Below are 22,206 nucleotides of genomic sequence, written 5' to 3'. Positions count from 1 at the left end.
TCCGCCCGGGTTCGAATCTCAGAAGGGTATGGCTGACTGATGAGAAGAAATGAGTTTGAAATGGCCATATCAATCTCCATTTAATTCTTTGTTAGTAATCCAAAATATTTACAGAAATAATGAGTTGTCACAGTTGTGACTACAGCTTGTGGATGGGCTAAGGATAGGCTGATACAGACAATAAGATTTGGCCCGTATTTGGGCCTTGTAAGGTATTCTAAAGTACGTAACAAATACTTAACAAATATCTCCCTTGCCTCTCAGCTAACAAAGCGAGAAAGAGCCTGTGGCCTAGAGGTTAAACAACTTCCTAAAGTGCAATCGGCCAAGGTTCAAATTTCGGAAGGGTATCGCTGACTGATGAGAAGAAATGAGTTTGAAATGGCCATTTCAGTCTTCCTTTAATTCTTTGTAAGCAATCCAAAAAAATTACACAAATTTTTTATTTATTTATTTTTATTTTATTTCCATTTATATCCCGCCCTTCTCCAAAGACTCAGGGCGGCTTACAAGCTTAGCAGTAGCCTTCATTCTATTTATATGCCTGCTTATTAGGGCTTTCACACACACCCCAAGTGGCATTATTACAAAATCAGCTTATTGCCCCCAACAATCTGGGTCCTCATTTTACCTACCTTGGAAGGATGAAAGGCTGAGTCAACCTTGAGCCTGGTGGGACGCGAACCTGCACTAATTGCAGGCAGATGGTGTTACTTAAGGAGGCATTAGCCCACTGCTCCACCAAGGACTAGAGGTTAAACAACTGCCTAATTTGCAATCGGCCCGGGTTCGAATCTCAGAAGGGTATGGCTGACTGATGAGAAGAAATGAGTTTAAAATGGCCAAATCAGTCTCCCTTTAATTCTTTTTTACCAATCCAAAAAATTTACAGAAATAATGACTTGTCACAGTTGTGACTACAGCTTACGGATGGCCTTATCTTAGGCTGATATAGGCAATAAGATTTGGCCCATATTTGGGCCTTGCAAGGTATTCTAAAATACGTAACAAATACTTAACACATATCTCCCTTGCCTCTCAGGTAACAAAGCGAGAAAGAGCCTATGGCCTAGAGGTTAAACAACTGCCTAATGTTCAATCGGCCCAGGGTCGAATCTCAGAAGGGTATGGCTGACTGATGAGAATAAATGAGTTTAAAATGGCCATATCAGTCTCCCTTTAATTCTTTGTTAGCAATCCAAAAAATTTACACAAATAATGAGTTGTCACAGTTGTGACTACAGCTTGTGGATGGCCTTAGGTTAGGCTGATACAGGCAATAAGATTTGGGCCGTATTTGACCCCTGCAAGGTATTCTAAAATACGTAACAAATATTTAACAAATATCTCCCTGGCCTCTCAGCTAACAAAGCAAGAAAGAGCCTGTGGCCTAGAGGTTAAACAACTTCCTAAAGTGCAATCGGCCAAGGTTCAAATTTCGGAACGGTATGGCTGACTGATGAGAAGAAATGAGTTTGAAATGGCCATTTCAGTCTTCCTTTAAGTCTTTGTAAGCAATCCAAAAAAATTACACAATTTTTTTATTTTATTTTTTTTATTTTATTTCCATTTATATCCCGCCCTTCTCCAAAGACTCAGGCCGGCTTACAAGCTTAGCAGTAGCCTTCATTCTATGTATATGCTTGCTTATTAGGGCTTTCACACACACCCCAAGTGGCATTATTACAAAGTCAGCTTATTGCCCCCAACAATCTGGGTCCTCATTTTACCTACCTCGGAAGGATGGAAGGCTGAGTCAACCTTGAGCCTGGTGGGACGCGAACCTGCACTAATTGCAGGCAGCTGGTGTTACTTAAGGAGGCATTAGCCCACTGCTCCACCAAGGACTAGAGGTTAAACAACTGCCTAATTTGCAATCGGCCCGGGTTGGAATCTCAGAAGGGTATGGCTGACTAATCAGAAGAAATGAGTTTGAAATGGCCATATCAGTCTCCATTTAATTATTTGTTAGCAATCCAAACAAATTACACAAATAATGAGTTGTCACAGTTGTGACTACAGTTTGTGGATGGCCTTAGGTTAGGCTGATAAAGCCAATAAGATTTGGCTCGTATTTGGGCCTTGGAAGGTATTCTAAAATATGAAACAAATACTTAACACATTTCTCCCTTGCCTCTCAGCTAACAAAGCGAGAAAGAGCCTGTGGCCTAGAGGTTAAACAACTGCCTAATGTGCAATAGGCCCAGGTTCGAAATTCGGAACGGTATGGCTGACTGATGAGAAGAAATGAGTTTGAAATGGCCATATCAGTCTCCCTTTAATTCTTTGTTAGCAATCCAAAAAATTTACACTAATAATGACTTGTCACAGTTGTGACTACAGTTTGTGGATGGCCTTAGGTTAGGCTGATACAGGCAATAAGATTTGGCCCGTATTTGGGCCTTACAAGGTATTCTAAAATATGTAACAAATACATAACACATATCTCCCTTGCCTCTCAGGTAACAAAGCGAGAAAGAGCCTGTGGCCTAGAGGTTAAACAACTGCCGAATGTGCAATCAGCCCAGGTTCGAATCTCAGAAGGGTATGGCTGACTGATGAGAATAAGTTAGTTTAAAATGGCCAAATCAGTCTCCCTTTAATTCTTTTTTACCAATCCAAAAAATTTACAGAAATAATGAGTTGTCACAGTTGTGCCTACAGCTTGTGGATGGCCTTAGGTTAGGCTGATAAAGCCAATAAGATTTGGCTCGTATTTGGGCCTTGGAAGGTATTCTAAAATATGAAACAAATACTTAACACATATCTCCCTTGCCTCTCAGCTAACAAAGCGAGAAAGAGCCTGTGGCCTAGAGGTTAAACAACTGCTGAATGTGCAATCAGCCCGGGTTCGAATCTCAGAAGTATATGGCTGACTGATGAAAAGAAATGAGTTTGAAATGGCCATATCAGTCTCCCTTTAATTCTTTGTTAGCAATCCAAAAAATTTACACAAATAATGAGTTGTCACAGTTGTGACTACAGCTTGTGGATGGCCTTAGGTTAGGCTGATACAGGCAATAAGATTTGGCCCGTATTTGGGCCTTGCAAGGTATTCTAAAATACGTAACAAATATTTAACAAATATCTCCCTGGCCTCTCAGCTAACAAAGCGAGAAAGAGCCTGTGGCCTAGAGGTTAAACAACTGCCTAATGTGCAATAGGCCCAGGTTCGAATTTTGGAACGGTATGGCTGACTGATGAGAAGAAATGAGTTTGGAATGGCCATATTAGTCTCCCTTCAAATCTATGTTAGAAATCCAAAACATTAACACAAATAATGAGTTGTCACAGTTGTGACTACAGCTTGTGGATAGCCTTAGGTTAGGCATATACAAGCAATAAGGTTTTGTCCGTATTTGGGCCTTGCAAGGTATTCTAAAATACGTAACAAATACTTAACACATATCTCCATTGCCTCTGAGCTAACAAAGCGAGAAAGAGCCTGTGGCCTAGAGGTTAAACAACTGCCTAATGTTCAATCGGCCCAGGTTTGAATCTCAGAAGGGTATGGCTGACTGATGAGAAGAAATGAGTTTGAAATGGCCATATCAATCTCCATTTAATTCTTTGTTAGTAATCCAAAATATTTACAGAAATAATGAGTTGTCACAGTTGTGACTACAGCTTGTGGATGGGCTAAGGATAGGCTGATACAGACAATAAGATTTGGCCCGTATTTGGGCCTTGCAAGGTATTCTAAAGTACATAACAAATACTTAACAAATATCTCCCTTGCCTCTCAGCTAACAAAGCGAGAAAGAGCCTGTGGCCTAGAGGTTAAACAACTGCCGAATGTGCAATACGCCCGGGTTCGAATCTCAGAAGGGTATGGCTGACTGATGAGAAGAAATGAGTTTGAAATGGCCATATCAATCTCCATTTAATTCTTTGTTAGTAATCCAAAATATTTACAGAAATAATGAGTTGTCACAGTTGTGACTACAGCTTGTGGATGGGCTAAGGATAGGCTGATACAGACAATAAGATTTGGCCCGTATTTGGGCCTTGTAAGGTATTCTAAAGTACGTAACAAATACTTAACAAATATCTCCCTTGCCTCTCAGCTAACAAAGCGAGAAAGAGCCTGTGGCCTAGAGGTTAAACAACTTCCTAAAGTGCAATCGGCCAAGGTTCAAATTTCGGAAGGGTATCGCTGACTGATGAGAAGAAATGAGTTTGAAATGGCCATTTCAGTCTTCCTTTAATTCTTTGTAAGCAATCCAAAAAAATTACACAAATTTTTTATTTATTTATTTTTATTTTATTTCCATTTATATCCCGCCCTTCTCCAAAGACTCAGGGCGGCTTACAAGCTTAGCAGTAGCCTTCATTCTATTTATATGCCTGCTTATTAGGGCTTTCACACACACCCCAAGTGGCATTATTACAAAATCAGCTTATTGCCCCCAACAATCTGGGTCCTCATTTTACCTACCTTGGAAGGATGAAAGGCTGAGTCAACCTTGAGCCTGGTGGGACGCGAACCTGCACTAATTGCAGGCAGATGGTGTTACTTAAGGAGGCATTAGCCCACTGCTCCACCAAGGACTAGAGGTTAAACAACTGCCTAATTTGCAATCGGCCCGGGTTCGAATCTCAGAAGGGTATGGCTGACTGATGAGAAGAAATGAGTTTAAAATGGCCAAATCAGTCTCCCTTTAATTCTTTTTTACCAATCCAAAAAATTTACAGAAATAATGACTTGTCACAGTTGTGACTACAGCTTACGGATGGCCTTATCTTAGGCTGATACAGGCAATAAGATTTGGCCCATATTTGGGCCTTGCAAGGTATTCTAAAATACGTAACAAATACTTAACACATATCTCCCTTGCCTCTCAGGTAACAAAGCGAGAAAGAGCCTATGGCCTAGAGGTTAAACAACTGCCTAATGTTCAATCGGCCCAGGGTCGAATCTCAGAAGGGTATGGCTGACTGATGAGAATAAATGAGTTTAAAATGGCCATATCAGTCTCCCTTTAATTCTTTGTTAGCAATCCAAAAAATTTACACAAATAATGAGTTGTCACAGTTGTGACTACAGCTTGTGGATGGCCTTAGGTTAGGCTGATACAGGCAATAAGATTTGGGCCGTATTTGACCCCTGCAAGGTATTCTAAAATACGTAACAAATATTTAACAAATATCTCCCTGGCCTCTCAGCTAACAAAGCAAGAAAGAGCCTGTGGCCTAGAGGTTAAACAACTTCCTAAAGTGCAATCGGCCAAGGTTCAAATTTCGGAACGGTATGGCTGACTGATGAGAAGAAATGAGTTTGAAATGGCCATTTCAGTCTTCCTTTAAGTCTTTGTAAGCAATCCAAAAAAATTACACAATTTTTTTATTTTATTTTTTTTATTTTATTTCCATTTATATCCCGCCCTTCTCCAAAGACTCAGGCCGGCTTACAAGCTTAGCAGTAGCCTTCATTCTATGTATATGCTTGCTTATTAGGGCTTTCACACACACCCCAAGTGGCATTATTACAAAGTCAGCTTATTGCCCCCAACAATCTGGGTCCTCATTTTACCTACCTCGGAAGGATGGAAGGCTGAGTCAACCTTGAGCCTGGTGGGACGCGAACCTGCACTAATTGCAGGCAGCTGGTGTTACTTAAGGAGGCATTAGCCCACTGCTCCACCAAGGACTAGAGGTTAAACAACTGCCTAATTTGCAATCGGCCCGGGTTGGAATCTCAGAAGGGTATGGCTGACTAATCAGAAGAAATGAGTTTGAAATGGCCATATCAGTCTCCATTTAATTATTTGTTAGCAATCCAAACAAATTACACAAATAATGAGTTGTCACAGTTGTGACTACAGTTTGTGGATGGCCTTAGGTTAGGCTGATAAAGCCAATAAGATTTGGCTCGTATTTGGGCCTTGGAAGGTATTCTAAAATATGAAACAAATACTTAACACATTTCTCCCTTGCCTCTCAGCTAACAAAGCGAGAAAGAGCCTGTGGCCTAGAGGTTAAACAACTGCCTAATGTGCAATAGGCCCAGGTTCGAAATTCGGAACGGTATGGCTGACTGATGAGAAGAAATGAGTTTGAAATGGCCATATCAGTCTCCCTTTAATTCTTTGTTAGCAATCCAAAAAATTTACACTAATAATGACTTGTCACAGTTGTGACTACAGTTTGTGGATGGCCTTAGGTTAGGCTGATACAGGCAATAAGATTTGGCCCGTATTTGGGCCTTACAAGGTATTCTAAAATATGTAACAAATACATAACACATATCTCCCTTGCCTCTCAGGTAACAAAGCGAGAAAGAGCCTGTGGCCTAGAGGTTAAACAACTGCCGAATGTGCAATCGGCCCAGGTTCGAATCTCAGAAGGGTATGGCTGACTGATGAGAATAAGTTAGTTTAAAATGGCCAAATCAGTCTCCCTTTAATTCTTTTTTACCAATCCAAAAAATTTACAGAAATAATGAGTTGTCACAGTTGTGCCTACAGCTTGTGGATGGCCTTAGGTTAGGCTGATAAAGCCAATAAGATTTGGCTCGTATTTGGGCCTTGGAAGGTATTCTAAAATATGAAACAAATACTTAACACATATCTCCCTTGCCTCTCAGCTAACAAAGCGAGAAAGAGCCTGTGGCCTAGAGGTTAAACAACTGCTGAATGTGCAATCAGCCCGGGTTCGAATCTCAGAAGTATATGGCTGACTGATGAAAAGAAATGAGTTTGAAATGGCCATATCAGTCTCCCTTTAATTCTTTGTTAGCAATCCAAAAAATTTACACAAATAATGAGTTGTCACAGTTGTGACTACAGCTTGTGGATGGCCTTAGGTTAGGCTGATACAGGCAATAAGATTTGGCCCGTATTTGGGCCTTGCAAGGTATTCTAAAATACGTAACAAATATTTAACAAATATCTCCCTGGCCTCTCAGCTAACAAAGCGAGAAAGAGCCTGTGGCCTAGAGGTTAAACAACTGCCTAATGTGCAATAGGCCCAGGTTCGAATTTTGGAACGGTATGGCTGACTGATGAGAAGAAATGAGTTTGGAATGGCCATATTAGTCTCCCTTCAAATCTATGTTAGAAATCCAAAACATTAACACAAATAATGAGTTGTCACAGTTGTGACTACAGCTTGTGGATAGCCTTAGGTTAGGCATATACAAGCAATAAGGTTTTGTCCGTATTTGGGCCTTGCAAGGTATTCTAAAATACGTAACAAATACTTAACACATATCTCCATTGCCTCTGAGCTAACAAAGCGAGAAAGAGCCTGTGGCCTAGAGGTTAAACAACTGCCTAATGTTCAATCGGCCCAGGTTTGAATCTCAGAAGGGTATGGCTGACTGATGAGAAGAAATGAGTTTGAAATGGCCATATCAATCTCCATTTAATTCTTTGTTAGTAATCCAAAATATTTACAGAAATAATGAGTTGTCACAGTTGTGACTACAGCTTGTGGATGGGCTAAGGATAGGCTGATACAGACAATAAGATTTGGCCCGTATTTGGGCCTTGCAAGGTATTCTAAAGTACATAACAAATACTTAACAAATATCTCCCTTGCCTCTCAGCTAACAAAGCGAGAAAGATCCTGTGGCCTAGAGGTTAAACAACTGCCGAATGTGCAATCAGCCCGGGTTCGAATCTCAGAAGGGTATGGCTGACTGATGAGAATAAATGAGTTTGAAATTGCCATATCAGTCTCCCTTTAATTCTTTTTTACCAATCCAAAAAATTTACAGAAATAATGAGTTGTCACAGTTGTGCCTATAGCTTGTGGATGGCCTTAGGTTAGGCTGATAAAGCCAATAAGATTTGGCTCGTATTTGGGCCTTGGAAGGTATTCTAAAATATGAAACAAATACTTAACACATATCTCCCTTGCCTCTCAGCTAACAAAGCGAGAAAGAGCCTGTGGCCTAGAGGTTAAACAACTTCCTAAAGTGCAATCGGCCAAGGTTCAAATTTCGGAAGGGTATCGCTGACTGATGAGAAGAAATGAGTTTGAAATGGCCATTTCAGTCTTCCTTTAATTCATTGTAAGCAATCCAAAAAAATTACACAAATTTTTTATTTATTTATTTTTATTTTATTTCCATTTATATCCCGCCCTTCTCCAAAGACTCAGGGCGGCTTACAAGCTTAGCAGTAGCCTTCATTCTATTTATATGCCTGCTTATTAGGGCTTTCACACACACCCCAAGTGGCATTATTACAAAATCAGCTTATTGCCCCCAAACAATCTGGGTCCTCATTTTACCTACCTTGGAAGGATGAAAGGCTGAGTCAACCTTGAGCCTGGTGGGACGCGAACCTGCACTAATTGCAGGCAGATGGTGTTACTTAAGGAGGCATTAGCCCACTGCTCCACCAAGGACTAGAGGTTAAACAACTGCCTAATTTGCAATCGGCCCGGGTTCGAATCTCAGAAGGGTATGGCTGACTGATGAGAAGAAATGAGTTTAAAATGGCCAAATCAGTCTCCCTTTAATTCTTTTTTACCAATCCAAAAAATTTACAGAAATAATGACTTGTCACAGTTGTGACTACAGCTTACGGATGGCCTTATCTTAGGCTGATACAGGCAATAAGATTTGGCCCATATTTGGGCCTTGCAAGGTATTCTAAAATACGTAACAAATACTTAACACATATCTCCCTTGCCTCTCAGGTAACAAAGCGAGAAAGAGCCTATGGCCTAGAGGTTAAACAACTGCCTAATGTTCAATCGGCCCAGGGTCGAATCTCAGAAGGGTATGGCTGACTGATGAGAATAAATGAGTTTAAAATGGCCATATCAGTCTCCCTTTAATTCTTTGTTAGCAATCCAAAAAATTTACACAAATAATGAGTTGTCACAGTTGTGACTACAGCTTGTGGATGGCCTTAGGTTAGGCTGATACAGGCAATAAGATTTGGGCCGTATTTGACCCCTGCAAGGTATTCTAAAATACGTAACAAATATTTAACAAATATCTCCCTGGCCTCTCAGCTAACAAAGCAAGAAAGAGCCTGTGGCCTAGAGGTTAAACAACTTCCTAAAGTGCAATCGGCCAAGGTTCAAATTTCGGAACGGTATGGCTGACTGATGAGAAGAAATGAGTTTGAAATGGCCATTTCAGTCTTCCTTTAAGTCTTTGTAAGCAATCCAAAAAAATTACACAATTTTTTTATTTTATTTTTTTTATTTTATTTCCATTTATATCCCGCCCTTCTCCAAAGACTCAGGCCGGCTTACAAGCTTAGCAGTAGCCTTCATTCTATGTATATGCCTGCTTATTAGGGCTTTCACACACACCCCAAGTGGCATTATTACAAAGTCAGCTTATTGCCCCCAACAATCTGGGTCCTCATTTTACCTACCTCGGAAGGATGGAAGGCTGAGTCAACCTTGAGCCTGGTGGGACGCGAACCTGCACTAATTGCAGGCAGCTGGTGTTACTTAAGGAGGCATTAGCCCACTGCTCCACCAAGGACTAGAGGTTAAACAACTGCCTAATTTGCAATCGGCCCGGGTTCGAATCTCAGAAGGGTATGGCTGACTAATCAGAAGAAATGAGTTTGAAATGGCCATATCAGTCTCCATTTAATTATTTGTTAGCAATCCAAACAAATTACACAAATAATGAGTTGTCACAGTTGTGACTACAGTTTGTGGATGGCCTTAGGTTAGGCTGATACAGGCAATAAGATTTGGCCCGTATTTGGGCCTTGCAAGGTATTCTAAAATATGAAACAAATACTTAACACATTTCTCCCTTGCCTCTCAGCTAACAAAGCGAGAAAGAGCCTGTGGCCTAGAGGTTAAACAACTGCCTAATGTGCAATAGGCCCAGGTTCGAAATTCGGAACGGTATGGCTGACTGATGAGAAGAAATGAGTTTGAAATGGCCATATCAGTCTCCCTTTAATTCTTTGTTAGCAATCCAAAAAATTTACACTAATAATGACTTGTCACAGTTGTGACTACAGCTTACGGATGGCCTTATCTTAGGCTGATACAGGCAATAAGATTTGGCCCGTATTTGGGCCTTGAAAGGTATTCTAAAATATGTAACAAATACATAACACATATCTCCCTTGCCTCTCAGGTAACAAAGCGAGAAAGAGCCTGTGGCCTAGAGGTTAAACAACTGCCGAATGTGCAATCGGCCCAGGTTCGAATCTCAGAAGGGTATGGCTGACTGATGAGAATAAGTGAGTTTAAAATGGCCAAATCAGTCTCCCTTTAATTCTTTTTTACCAATCCAAAAAATTTACAGAAATAATGAGTTGTCACAGTTGTGCCTACAGCTTGTGGATGGCCTTAGGTTAGGCTGATAAAGCCAATAAGATTTGGCTCGTATTTGGGCCTTGGAAGGTATTCTAAAATATGAAACAAATACTTAACACATATCTGCCTTGCCTCTCAGCTAACAAAGCGAGAAAGAGCCTGTGGCCTAGAGGTTAAAGAACTGCTGAATGTGCAATCGGCCCAGGTTCGAAATTCGGAACGGTATGGCTGACTGATGAGAAGAAATGAGTTTGAAATGGCCATATCAGTCTCCCTTTAATTCTTTGTTAGCAATCCAAAAAATTTACACAAATAATGAGTTGTCACAGTTGTGACTACAGCTTGTGGATGGCCTTAGGTTAGGCTGATACAGGCAATAAGATTTGGCCCGTATTTGAGCCTTGCAAGGTATTCTAAAATACGTAACAAATATTTAACAAATATCTCCCTGGCCTCTCAGCTAACAAAGCGAGAAAGAGATTGTGGCCTAGAGGTTAAACAACTGCCTAATGTGCAATAGGCCCAGGTTCGAATTTTGGAACGGTATGGCTGACTGATGAGAAGAAATGAGTTTGGAATGGCCATATTAGTCTCCCTTCAAATCTATGTTAGAAATCCAAAACATTAACACAAATAATGAGTTGTCACAGTTGTGACTACAGCTTGTGGATGGCCTTAGGTTAGGCATATACAAGCAATAAGGTTTTGTCCGTATTTGGGCCTTGCAAGGTATTCTAAAATACGTAACAAATACTTAACACATATCTCCATTGCCTCTGAGCTAACAAAGCGAGAAAGAGCCTGTGGCCTAGAGGTTAAACAACTGCCTAATGTTCAATCGGCCCAGGTTTGAATCTCAGAAGGGTATGGCTGACTGATGAGAAGAAATGAGTTTGAAATGGCCATATCAATCTCCATTTAATTCTTTGTTAGTAATCCAAAATATTTACAGAAATAATGAGTTGTCACAGTTGTGACTACAGCTTGTGGATGGGCTAAGGATAGGCTGATACAGACAATAAGATTTGGCCCGTATTTGGGCCTTGCAAGGTATTCTAAAGTACGTAACAAATACTTAACAAATATCTCCCTTGCCTCTCAGCTAACAAAGCGAGAAAGAGCCTGTGGCCTAGAGGTTAAACAACTGCCGAATGTGCAATCGGCCCGGGTTCGAATCTCAGAAGGGTATGGCTGACTGATGAGAATAAATGAGTTTGAAATGGCCATATCAGTCTCCCTTTAATTCTTTTTTACCAATCCAAAAAATTTACAGAAATAATGAGTTGTCACAGTTGTGCCTACAGCTTGTGGATGGCCTTAGGTTAGGCTGATAAAGCCAATAAGATTTGGCTCGTATTTGGGCCTTGGAAGGTATTCTAAAATATGAAACAAATACTTAACACATATCTCCCTTGCCTCTCAGCTAACAAAGCGAGAAAGAGCCTGTGGCCTAGAGGTTAAACAACTTCCTAAAGTGCAATCGGCCAAGGTTCAAATTTCGGAAGGGTATCGCTGACTGATGAGAAGAAATGAGTTTGAAATGGCCATTTCAGTCTTCCTTTAATTCTTTGTAAGCAATCCAAAAAAATTACACAAATTTTTTATTTATTTATTTTTATTTTATTTCCATTTATATCCCGCCCTTCTCCAAAGACTCAGGGCGGCTTACAAGCTTAGCAGTAGCCTTCATTCTATTTATATGCCTGCTTATTAGGGCTTTCACACACACCCCAAGTGGCATTATTACAAAATCAGCTTATTGCCCCCAACAATCTGGGTTCTCATTTTACCTACCTTGGAAGGATGAAAGGCTGAGTCAACCTTGAGCCTGGTGGGACGCGAACCTGCACTAATTGCAGGCAGATGGTGTTACTTAAGGAGGCATTAGCCCACTGCTCCACCAAGGACTAGAGGTTAAACAACTGCCTAATTTGCAATCGGCCCGGGTTCGAATCTCAGAAGGGTATGGCTGACTGATAAGAAGAAATGAGTTTAAAATGGCCAAATCAGTCTCCCTTTAATTCTTTTTTACCAATCCAAAAAATTTACAGAAATAATGAGTTGTCACAGTTGTGACTACAGCTTGTGGATGGCCTTAGGTTAGGCTGATAAAGCCAATAAGATTTGGCTCGTATTTGGGCCTTGGAAGGTATTCTAAAATATGAAACAAATACTTAACACATATCTCCATTGCCTCTGAGCTAACAAAGCGAGAAAGAGCCTGTGGCCTAGAGGTTAAACAACTGCCTAATGTTCAATCGGCCCAGGTTTGAATCTCAGAAGGGTATGGCTGAATGATGAGAAGAAATGAGTTTGAAATGGCCATATCAGTCTCCCTTTAATTCTTTGTTAGCAATCCAAAAAATTTACACTAATAATGAGTTGTCACAGTTGTGACTAAAGCTTGTGGATGGCCTTAGGTTAGGCTGATACAGGCAATAAGATTTGGCCCATATTTGGGCCTTGCAAGGTATTCTAAAATACGTAACAAATATTTAACAAATATCTCCCTGGCCTCTCAGCTAACAAAGCGAGAAAGAGCCTGTGGCCTAGAGGTTAAACAACTGCCTAATGTGCAATAGGCCCAGGTTCGAATTTTGGAACGGTATGGCTGACTGATGAGAAGAAATGAGTTTGGAATGGCCATATTAGTCTCCCTTCAAATCTATGTTAGAAATCCAAAACATTAACACAAATAATGAGTTGTCACAGTTGTGACTACAGCTTGTGGATGGCCTTAGGTTAGGCATATACAAGCAATAAGGTTTTGTCCGTATTTGGGCCTTGCAAGGTATTCTAAAATACGTAACAAATACTTAACACATATCTCCATTGCCTCTGAGCTAACAAAGCGAGAAAGAGCCTGTGGCCTAGAGGTTAAACAACTGCCTAATGTTCAATCGGCCCAGGTTTGAATCTCAGAAGGGTATGGCTGACTGATGAGAAGAAATGAGTTTAAAATGGCCAAATCAGTCTCCCTTTAATTCTTTTTTACCAATCCAAAAAATTTACAGAAATAATGAGTTGTCACAGTTGTGACTACAGCTTGTGGATGGCCTTAGGTTAGGCTGATAAAGCCAATAAGATTTGGCTCGTATTTGGGCCTTGGAAGGTATTCTAAAATATGAAACAAATACTTAACACATATCTCCCTTGCCTCTCAGGTAACAAAGCGAGAAAGAGCCTGTGGCCTAGAAGTTAAACAACTGCCTAATGTTCAATCGGCCCAGGGTCGAATCTCAGAAGGGTATGGCTGACTGATGAGAATAAATGAGTTTAAAATGGCCATATCAGTCTCCCTTTAATAACTTGTTAGCAATCCAAAAAATTTACACAAATAATGAGTTGTCACAGTTGTGACTACAGCTTGTGGATGGCCTTAGGTTAGGCTGATACAGGCAATAAGATTTGGGCCGTATTTGACCCCTGCAAGGTATTCTAAAATACGTAACAAATATTTAACAAATATCTCCCTGGCCTCTCAGCTAACAAAGCAAGAAAGAGCCTGTGGCCTAGAGGTTAAACAACTTCCTAAAGTGCAATCGGCCAAGGTTCAAATTTCGGAACGGTATGGCTGACTGATGAGAAGATATGAGTTTGAAATGGCCATTTCAGTCTTCCTTTAAGTCTTTGTAAGCAATCCAAAAAAATTACACAATTTTTTTATTTTATTTTTTTTATTTTATTTCCATTTATATCCTGCCCTTCTCCAAAGACTCAGGGCGGCTTACAAGCTTAGCAGTAGCCTTCATTCTATGTATATGCCTGCTTATTAGGGGCTTTCACACACACCCCAAGTGGCATTATTACAAAGTCAGCTTATTGCCCCCAACAATCTGGGTCCTCATTTTACCTACCTCGGAAGGATGGAAGGCTGAGTCAACCTTGAGCCTGGTGGGACGTGAACCTGCACTAATTGCAGGCAGCTGGTGTTACTTAAGGAGGCATTAGCCCACTGCTCCACCAAAGACTAGAGGTTAAACAACTGCCTAATTTGCAATCGGCCCGGGTTCGAATCTCAGAAGGGTATGGCTGACTAATCAGAAGAAATGAGTTTGAAATGGCCATATCAGTCTCCATTTAATTATTTGTTAGCAATCCAAACAAATTACAAAAAATAATGAGTTGTCACAGTTGTGACTACAGTTTGTGGATGGCCTTAGGTTAGGCTGATACAGGCAATAAGATTTGGCCCATATTTGGGCCTTGCAAGGTATTCTAAAATATGAAACAAATACTTAACACATTTCTCCCTTGCCTCTCAGCTAACAAAGTGAGAAAGAGCCTGTGGCCTAGAGGTTAAACAACTGCCGAATGTGCAATCGGCCCAGGTTCGAATCTCAGAAGGGTATGGATGACTGATGAGAATAAGTGAGTTTAAAATGGCCAAATCAGTCTCCCTTTAATTCTTTTTTACCAATCCAAAAAATTTACAGAAATAATGAGTTGTCACAGTTGTGCCTACAGCTTGTGGATGGCCTTAGGTTAGGCTGATAAAGCCAATAAGATTTGGCTCGTATTTGGGCCTTGGAAGGTATTCTAAAATATGAAACAAATACTTAACACATATCTCCCTTGCCTCTCAGCTAACAAAGCGAGAAAGAGCCTGTGGCCTAGAGGTTAAACAACTGCTGAATGTGCAATCGGCCCGGGTTCGAATCTCAGAAGTATATGGCTGACTGATGAGAAGAAATGAGTTTGAAATGGCCATATCAGTCTCCCTTTAATTCTTTGTTAGCAATCCAAAAAATTAACACAAATAATGAGTTGTCACAGTTGTGACTAAAGCTTGTGGATGGCCTTAGGTTAGGCTGATACAGGCAATAAGATTTGGCCCATATTTGGGCCTTGCAAGGTATTCTAAAATACGTAACAAATATTTAACAAATATCTCCCTGGCCTCTCAGCTAACAAAGCGAGAAAGAGCCTGTGGCCTAGAGGTTAAACAACTGCCTAATGTGCAATAGGCCCAGGTTCGAATTTTGGAATGGTATGGCTGACTGATGAGAAGAAATGAGTTTGGAATGGCCATATTAGTCTCCCTTCAAATCTATGTTAGAAATCCGAAACATTAACACAAATAATGAGTTGTCACAGTTGTGACTACAGCTTGTGGATGGCCTTAGGTTAGGCATATACAAGCAATAAGGTTTTGTCCGTATTTGGGCCTTGCAAGGTATTCTAAAATACGTAACAAATACTTAACACATATCTCCATTGCCTCTGAGCTAACAAAGCGAGAAAGAGCCTGTGGCCTAGAGGTTAAACAACTGCCTAATGTTCAATCGGCCCAGGTTTGAATCTCAGAAGGGTATGGCTGACTGATGAGAAGAAATGAGTTTGAAATGGCCATATCAATCTCCATTTAATTCTTTGTTAGTAATCCAAAATATTTACAGAAATAATGAGTTGTCACAGTTGTGACTACAGCTTGTGGATGGGCTAAGGATAGGCTGATACAGACAATAAGATTTGGCCCGTATTTGGGCCTTGTAAGGTATTCTAAAGTACGTAACAAATACTTAACAAATATCTCCCTTGCCTCTCAGCTAACAAAGCGAGAAAGAGCCTGTGGCCTAGAGGTTAAACAACTGCCGAATGTGCAATCGGCCTGGGTTCGAATCTCAGAAGGGTATGGCTGACTGATGAGAATAAATGAGTTTGAAATGGCCATATCAGTCTCCCTTTAATTCTTTTTTACCAATCCAAAAAATTTACAGAAATAATGAGTTGTCACAGTTGTGCCTACAGCTTGTGGATGGCCTTAGGTTAGGCTGATACAGGCAATAAGATTTGGCCCATATTTGGGCCTTGCAAGGTATTCTAAAATACGTAACAAATATTTAACAAATATCTCCCTGGCCTCTCAGCTAACAAAGCGAGAAAGAGCCTGTGGCCTAGAGGTTAAACAACTGCTGAATGTGCAATCGGCCCGGGTTTGAATCTCAGACGTGTATGGCTGACTGATGAGAAGAAATGAGTTTGAAATGGCCATATCAGTCTCCCTTTAATTCTTTGTTTGCAATCCAAAAAATTTACACAAATAATGAGTTCTCACAGTTGTGACTACAGCTTGTGGATGGCCTTAGGTTAGGCTGATACAGGCAATAAGATTTGGCCCATATTTGGGCCTTGCAAGGTATTCTAAAATACGTAACAAATATTTAACAAATATCTCCCTGGCCTCTCAGCTAACAAAGCGAGAAAGAGCCTGTGGCCTAGAGGTTAAACAACTGCCTAATGTGCAATAGGCCCAGGTTCGAATTTTGGAACGGTATGGCTGACTGATGAGAAGAAATGAGTTTGGAATGGCCATATTAGTCTCCCTTCAAAGCTATGTTAGAAATCCAAAACATTAACACAAATAATGAGTTGTCACAGTTGTGACTACAGCTTGTGGATGGCCTTAGGTTAGGCATATACAAGCAATAAGGTTTTGTCCGTATTTGGGCGTTGCAAGGTATTCTAAAATACGTAACAAATACTTAACACATATCTCCATTGCCTCTGAGCTAACAAAGCGAGAAAGAGCCTGTGGCCTAGAGGTTAAACAACTGCCTAATGTTCAATCGGCCCAGGTTTGAATCTCAGAAGTGTATGGCTGACTGATGAGAAGAAATGAGTTTGAAATGGCCATATCAATCTCCATTTAATTCTTTGTTAGTAATCCAAAATATTTACAGAAATAATGAGTTGTCACAGTTGTGACTACAGCTTGTGGATGGGCTTAGGAAAGGCTGATACAGACAATAAGATTTGGCCCGTATTTGGGCCTTGCAAGGTATTCTAAAGTACGTAACAAATACTTAACAAATATCTCCCTTGCCTCTCTGCTAACAAAGCGAGAAAGAGCCTGTGGCCTAGAGGTTAAACAACTGCCGAATGTGCAATTGGCCCGGGTTCGAATCTCAGAAGGGTATGGCTGAATGATGAGAATAAATGAGTTTGAAATGGCCATATCAGTCTCCATTTAATTCTTTGTTAGCAATCCAAAAAATTTACACAAATAATGAGTTGTCACAGTTGTGACTACAGCTTGTGGATGGCCTTAGGTTAGGCTGATACAGGCAATAAGATTTGGGCCGTATTTGACCCCTGCAAGGTATTCTAAAATACGTAACAAATATTTAACAAATATCTCCCTGGCCTCTCAGCTAACAAAGCAAGAAAGAGCCTGTGGCCTAGAGGTTAAACAACTTCCTAAAGTGCAATCGGCCAAGGTTCAAATTTCGGAACGGTATGGCTGACTGATGAGAAGAAATGAGTTTGAAATGGCCATATTAGTCTCCCTTCAAATCTATGTTAGAAATCCAAAACATTAACACAAATAATGAGTTGTCACAGTTGTGACTACAGCTTGTGGATGGCCTTAGGTTAGGCATATACAAGCAATAAGGTTTTGTCCGTATTTGGGCCTTGCAAGGTATTCTAAAATACGTAACAAATACTTAACACATATCTCCATTGCCGATGAGCTAACAAAGCGAGAAAGAGCCTGTGGCCTAGAGGTTAAACAACTGCCTAATATTCAATCGGCCCAGGTTTGAATCTCAGAAGGGTATGGCTGACTGATGAGAAGAAATGAGTTTGAAATGGGCATATCAATCTCCATTTAATTCTTTGTTAGTAATCCAAAATATTTACAGAAATAATGAGTTGTCACAGTTGTGACTACAGTTTGTGGATGGCCTTAGGTTAGGCTGATACAGGCAATAAGATTTGGGCCGTATTTGACCCCTGCAAGGTATTTTAAAATACGTAACAAATATTTAACAAATATCTCCCTGGCCTCTCAGCTAACAAAGCAAGAAAGAGCCTGTGGCCTAGAGGTTAAACAACTTCCTAAAGTGCAATCGGCCAAGGTTCAAATTTTTGAACGGTATGGCTGACTGATGAGAAGAAATGAGTTTGAAATGGCCATTTCAGTCTTCCTTTAAGTCTTTGTAAGCAATCCAAAAAAATTACACAATTTTTTTATTTTATTTTTTTTATTTTATTTCCATTTATATCCCGCCCTTCTCCAAAGACTCAGGGCGGCTTACAAGCTTAGCAGTAGCCTTCATTCTATGTATATGCCTGCTTATTAGGGCTTTCACACACACCCCAAGTGGCATTATTACAAAGTCAGCTTATTGCCCCCAACAATCTGGGTCCTCATTTTACCTACCTCGGAAGGATGGAAGGCTGAGTCAACCTTGAGCCTGGTGGGACGCGAACCTGCACTAATTGCAGGCAGCTGGTGTTACTTAAGGAGGCATTAGCCCACTGCTCCACCAAGGACTAGAGGTTAAACAACTGCCTAATGTGCAATAGGCCCAGGTTCGAATTTCGGAACGGTATGGCTGACTGATGAGAAGAAATGAGTTTGGAATGGCCATATTAGTCTCCCTTCAAATCTATGTTAGAAATCCAAAACATTAACACAAATAATGAGTTGTCACAGTTGTGACTACAGCTTGTGGATGGCCTTAGGTTAGGCATATACAAGCAATAAGGTTTTGTCCGTATTTGGGCCTTGCAAGGTATTCTAAAATACGTAACAAATACTTAACACATATCTCCATTGCCTCTGAGCTAACAAAGCGAGAAAGAGCCTGTGGCCTAGAGGTTAAACAACTGCCTAATGTTGAATCGGCCCAGGTTTGAATCTCAGAAGGGTATGGCTGACTGATGAGAAGAAATGAGTTTGAAATGGCCATATCAATCTCCATTTAATTCTTTGTTAGTAATCCAAAAAATTTACAGAAATAATGAGTTGTCACAGTTGTGACTACAGCTTGTGGATGGCCTTAGGTTAGGCTGATACAGGCAATAAGATTTTGCCCATATTTGGGCCTTACAAGGTATTCTAAAATACGTAACAAATATTTAACAAATATCTCCCTGGCCTCTCAGCTAACAAAGCGAGAAAGAGCCTGTGGCCTAGAGGTTAAACAACTGCCTAATGTGCAATAGGCCCAGGTTCGAATTTCAGAACGGTATGGCTGACTGATGAGAAGAAATGAGTTTGGAATGGCCATATTAGTCTCCCTTCAAATCTATGTTAGAAATCCAAAACATTAACACAAATAATGAGTTGTCACAGTTGTGACTACAGCTTGTGGATGGCCTTAGGTTAGGCATATACAAGCAATAAGGTTTTGTCCGTATTTGGGCCTTGCAAGGTATTCTAAAATACGTAACAAATACTTAACACATATCTCCATTGCCTCTCAGCTAACAAAGCGAGAAAGAACCTGTGGCCTAGAGGTTAAACAACTGCCGAATGTGCAATCGGCCCGGGTTCGAATCTCAGAAGGGTATGGCTGACTGATGAGAATAAGTGAGTTTAAAATGGCCAAATCAGTCTCCCTTTAATTCTTTTTTACCAATCCAAAAAATTTACAGAAATAATGAGTTGTCACAGTTGTGCCTACAGCTTGTGGATGGCCTTAGGTTAGGCTGATAAAGCCAATAAGATTTGGCTCGTATTTGGGCCTTGGAAGGTATTCTAAAATATGAAACAAATACTTAACACATATCTCCCTTGCCTCTCAGCTAACAAAGCGAGAAAGAGCCTGTGGCCTAGAGGTTAAACAACTGCTGAATGTGCAATCGGCCCGGGTTCGAATCTCAGAAGTGTATGGCTGACTGATGAGAATAAATGAGTTTGAAATGGCCATATCAGTCTCCCTTTAATTCTTTGTTAGGAATCCAAAAAATTTACACAAATAATGAGTTGTCACAGTTGTGACTACAGCTTGTGGATGGCCTTAGGTTAGGCTGATACAGGCAATAGGATTTGGCCCATATTTGGGCCTTACAAGGTATTCTAAAATACGTAACAAATATTTAACAAATATCTCCCTGGCCTCTCAGCTAACAAAGCGAGAAAGAGCCTGTGGCCTAGAGGTTAAACAACTGCCTAATGTGCAATAGGCCCAGGTTCGAATTTCAGAACGGTATGGCTGACTGATGAGAAGAAATGAGTTTGGAATGGCCATATTAGTCTCCCTTCAAATCTATGTTAGAAATCCAAAACATTAACACAAATAATGAGTTGTCACAGTTGTGACTACAGCTTGTGGATGGCCTTAGGTTAGGCATATACAAGCAATAAGGTTTTGTCCGTATTTGGGCCTTGCAAGGTATTCTAAAATACGTAACAAATACTTAACACATATCTCCATTGCCTCTGAGCTAACAAAGCGAGAAAGAACCTGTGGCCTAGAGGTTAAACAACTGCCGAATGTGCAATCGGCCCGGGTTCGAATCTCAGAAGGGTATGGCTGACTGATGAGAATAAATGAGTTTGAAATGGCCATATCAGTCTCCCTTTAATTCTTTGTTAGCAATCCAAAAAATTTACACAAATAATGAGTTCTCACAGTTGTGACAAGAGCTTGTGGATGGCTTTAGGTTAGGCTGATACAGGCAATAAGATTTGGGCTGTATTTGACCCCTGCAAGGTATTCTAAAATACGTAACAAATATTTAACAAATATCTCCCTGGCCTCTCAGCTAACAAAGCAAGAAAGAGCCTGTGGCCTAGAGGTTAAACAACTTCCTAAAGTGCAATCGGCCAAGGTTGAAATTTCGGAAGGGTATGGCTGACTGATGAGAAGAAATGAGTTTGAAATGGCCATATCAATCTCCCTTTAATTCTATGTTAGCAATCCAAAAAATTTACACAAATAATGAGTTGTCACAGTTGTGACTACAGCTTGTGGATGGCCTTAGCTTAGGCTGATACAGGCAATAAGATTTTGCCCGTATTTGGCCCTTGCAAGGTATTCTAAAATACATAACAAATACTTAACACATATATCTCCCTGGCCTCTCAGCTTAGAAAGCGAGAAAGAGCCTGTGGCCTAGAGGTTAAACAACTTCCTAAAGTGCAATCGGCCAAGGTTCAAATTTCGGAAGGTTATGGCTGACTGATGAGAAGAAATGAGTTTGAAATGGCCATTTCAGTCTTCCTTTAATTCTTTGTAAGCAATCCAAAAAAATTACACAAATTTTTTATTTATTTTTTTTTAATTTTATTTCCATTTATATCCCGCCCTTCTCCAAAGACTCAGGGCGGCTTACAAGCTTAGCAGTAGCCTTCATTCTATGTATATGCCTGCTTATTAGAGCTTTCACACACACCCCAAGTGGCATTATTACAAAATCAACTTATTACCCCCAACAATCTGGGTCCTCATTTTACCTACCTCGGAAGGTTGGAAGGCTGAGTCAACCTTGAGCCTGGTGGGACGCGAACCTGCACTAATTGCAGGCAGCTGGTGTTACTTAAGGAGGCATTAGCCCACTGCTCCACCAAGGACTATAGGTTAAACAACTCCCTAATTTGCAGTCGGCCCGGGTTCGAATCTCAGAAGGGTATGGCTGACTGATGAGAATAAATGAGTTTAAAATGGCCAAATCAGTCTCCCTTTAATTCTTTTTTACCAATCCAAAAAATTTACAGAAATAATGAGTTGTCACAGTTCTGACTACAGCTTGTGGATGGGCTTAGCTTAGGCTGATACAGACAATAAGATTTGGCCCGTATTTGGGCCTTGCAAGGTATTCTAAAGTACATAACAAATACTTAACACATATCTCCCTTGCCTCTCAGCTAACAAAGCGAGAAAGAGCTTCTGGCCTAGAGGTTAAACAACTGCCTAATGTGCAATCGGCCCGGGTTCGAATCTCAGAAGGTTATGGCTGACTGATGAGAAGAAATGAGTTTGAAATGGCCATATCAGTCTCCCTTTAATTCTTTGTTAGCAATCCAAAAAATTTACACAAATAATGAGTTGTCACAGTTCTGACTACAGCTTGTGGATGGGCTTAGCTTAGGCTGATATAGGCAATAAGATTTGGCCCATATTTGGGCCTTGCAAGGTATTCTAAAATATGTAACAAATACTTAACACATATCTCCCTTGCCTCTCAGCTAACAAAGCGAGAAAGAGCCTGTGGCCTAGA

General features: G+C 40.5%; 1 protein-coding gene across 1 annotated transcript in view; it reads right to left on the bottom strand.

Annotated features, from left to right (window-relative positions):
* LOC310648302 (uncharacterized protein) overlaps positions 1–22,206 on the bottom strand; it is a gene marked incomplete at its 3' end in the record, with an annotated part of 815,926 nt that overhangs the window by 754,743 nt on the left and 38,977 nt on the right. The window lies entirely within an intron of this gene.

The sequence above is a fragment of the Vipera ursinii genome (genome assembly GCF_947247035.1).
Source record: "Vipera ursinii genome assembly, chromosome: W".
Classification (NCBI taxonomy): Eukaryota; Metazoa; Chordata; class Lepidosauria; order Squamata; family Viperidae; genus Vipera; species Vipera ursinii.
Note: the sequence above shows the minus strand (reverse complement) of the source record. Positions and strands in the feature narration are given on the sequence as shown.